The sequence below is a fragment of the Benincasa hispida genome, chromosome 12 (assembly GCF_027475165.1).
Source record: "Benincasa hispida cultivar pf3 chromosome 12, pf3_genome.v1.1, whole genome shotgun sequence".
NCBI lineage: Eukaryota > Viridiplantae > Streptophyta > Magnoliopsida > Cucurbitales > Cucurbitaceae > Benincasa > Benincasa hispida.
In genome coordinates, this window is record NC_143489.1 from 20,563,356 (window position 1) to 20,566,443 (window position 3,088).

The 3,088-nt window shown below is 41.8% G+C and overlaps 1 non-coding gene across 1 annotated transcript; it reads right to left on the bottom strand.

The window, feature by feature from the left end:
* Positions 1–1,810: 1,810 nt before the first annotated feature.
* Positions 1,811–1,917, bottom strand: LOC120068664 (small nucleolar RNA R71). Its single transcript, XR_005479299.1, has one exon. It is a non-coding gene; the product is annotated as a small nucleolar RNA R71 (small nucleolar RNA).
* Between the last annotated feature and the right edge of the window lie 1,171 nt (positions 1,918–3,088).

The window sequence follows — 3,088 nt, forward strand, 5'->3', positions numbered from 1 at the left end:
GAATACATTGGTCGAGCACAACTTCACCGCAAGACTTTGCATTGATCGTGCTCGCAAACATCCACCCAAGAAGAATCACCGCAACATGGTGGGCGCATCCAGACGAAAGAACAATTAAGATCGATGGGACAGAAAGCTGATGGCAGTCGGTTCCAAATTAAGTTGACAGCCGATAACGGTCACAAAGTACATCCAGCTTTATCGGTGACAATTATCCGGCGCATCAGTCAGGAATTAAAGCTGTCCCATCTGTACAACCAGGAGTAGAATAGTGTAATGCCTGGTGGCAAGAAATTGCTCCAGGCCCTTTACTATACTTGCATTGTTATTCTATACTTCATCTTATATCTATTCAATGGATGTTCTATTTCTACATCTGCTCACTCTCTTAATACACATGAGTAGCTAAACTAGTTGAATGGGTTGAGAGGAACTAAGCTAACATGATCTAGGAAGTTCATTTCTTGCGATTTTCTTGTTTTATGTTGTGCAAATTACCCCTTTAGAGTTACTCGAGAGAGAATCTAAAGGAAGAACCTAATGTCTCAAGAGAGCTAGGTTAGAATCTGATCTCGAAAGAGCAAGATTATACTTGCATAAACATGAGACATGGACTTAGAGGTAAGCTCTATTTATCAACTTGCATCGCATGCATTCTAAGAATAGGAATGATATTATGTGGTCGCATATTTGTGTGAATGTCATGTTGTCATCGCATAAATAGAGATAGTGGTTTATGTGTAAACCCTGTAGATTTATCGCATATTTATCGCCTGCGTTCTAGCCTTAGAAGTCGTGGCATTCACGCTGAGAGGTGGTTTACTATTGTATGCATGTTGCACGATCGCAAAGCATGAACACATCCTATGGAGTGTTAGCCGAAACCCTTCTCAACCCGTTCACCGTATATTCATCATATTTCCCATTTACCAACTCTTTTCAAACTCTACCGCATTTATTATTATTTTCATCAATGCAACAACCACCCAACACTTGTTTATTTCACTGGTTACCGCAAGTTTTCATAAAAATCTCCAATGCAACTATTTTCACAAGTCCCTGTGTTCGACCCTGGACTTACCAGGAAACTTAGAGGAATTTACACTTGGATTCCGCTGGGGAAACTTGAGTGCACAACGCTATCCATTAACACATATCATCCATATTTTCCACACCTCATAAATCTAATCATCAAGTTTTTGGTGCCATTGCGGGGACTTTGGCAAAATAGTTGTTAACTGTAATTTTTGTGAATTCTTTGTAGAACTCTCAATCTCTGGCGAACTATGACCCGGAGATTGAGAGAACATTGCGAAGGAGACTGAGAGAACACCAACAGAAACAAAAATCCGATAAAGAAGAGATGGCGAAGCAGCCTAGGAATGAAGCACCAAACAACAACAATGTCATGGAAAATCCAATTCTGTTGGCAAACGATCGCAATAGGCCTATTAGAGACTATACATCGCCAAACCTCTATGATTTCTCTCTGGGAATCATGAGGCCTGCCTTAGACGGAAGTAGATTTCAGATGAAACCGATGATGCTGCAGATGATCCAGGCTTGAGGAAAATTCGGAGGAAGGCATGGCGAAGATCCGCATGCCTACCTCCAAAATTTTATTGAAATCTGCAATACTTTTGTGTTCCTGAACATCTCTGCTGAGGAGGTTCGACTAACATTGTTTCCATTTTCTCTCTGTAATCAGGCTAGGAAATGGGCTTATTCGCTCGAACTAGGAGAGATCACTTCTTGGGAGCAGGTGGTGGAGAAGTTTATGAAGAAGTATTTCCCACCTACAGAAAATGCAAGACAAAGAAAGCTTATTACTAATTTTGAACAAGATATGGACGAATCGCTCAGTGATGCCTAGGCGAGGTTTAAAAGGTTTGTCCGAGATTGTCCGCATAATGGGCTACCAGATTGCCTTCAAATGGAAATTTTCTACCATGGTTTGAATCCTGCTTCGCAAACCACTGCCAATGCGGCAGTAGCTGGTGGTCTGCTTGACAAGACTTATGATGAGGCGAAGAATATCCTGGATCGCATCTCCAAGAATAATGAAGATTTGAGGGAGAGCGACTAGAGATTAAGACTCAAAGATTCAGATGCAAATAACGATGCTATTGTTTCATTGCAAAACCAAATGACCGCAATGATGAATTTGATTCAAGGAATGACGATCAGCAGCCCAACACCGCAAGGTGGGCAAATCAATGCAATAAGTCAAAACACCGCAAGGTGTGCGACTTGCGGTGATGGGCATGCGATGGAGGATTGTCGACAAAACCCATAGTCTGTATATTTTGTAAAGAACAACCTCTTTTCCAACACCTACAAACCCAGGTGGAAAAACCACCCAAACTTTGCTTGGAAGAATCAACAACAAAATTTTCAATATGTGGCATAAAAAGAAGGGCCACCAGGGTTCTTTCAACACAGCAATGGTCAATAGAGCAACCAAGCAAGTAGATCACAAAAACCACTACAATCTTCTTCCCTAGAAAGCCTATGGAAGTAATATATAAACAAAAATGAGACGGTGCTTCAAAGTCAGGCTACGTCCATCCGCAACCTTGAATTGCAAATGGGCCAGATTGCAAATGAGCTCAAAAGTAGACTGCAAGGGGCACTGCCAAGTTCAACCGAGCTTCCACGCAACCTAGGGGGTTCCGGTAAGGACTAATGTCAGGTTGTGACATTACACAGTGGAAAGACTGTGGAGGGAGAAAAGAAGGAGCAGAACAGATCAACCTTCATCGCAACTGAACCTAAGATTGCGACAATGCAAGAAGAAGAAAAAGAAAATGAAGCAATAGAACCTTAGGTTGTGTCAACCTCAAAGTCAAATGAAATGGGAACCGTGAAAGTCTAGTTACCACCTTTCCCTCAGAGGCTAAAGGAGAAGAAAAATGAAGAGGTACAGTACCAACGCTTCATGTCTATGCTGAAACAATTACACGTTAATATTCCTTTCAGTGAAGCGATTGAGGAAATGCCTACCTACGCTAAGTTTCTGAAGGACATGGTAACCGAGAAAAGAGGCTCTGAAAAATTTGCCCCCGTGGCACTAACGCAAAGTTCCAAA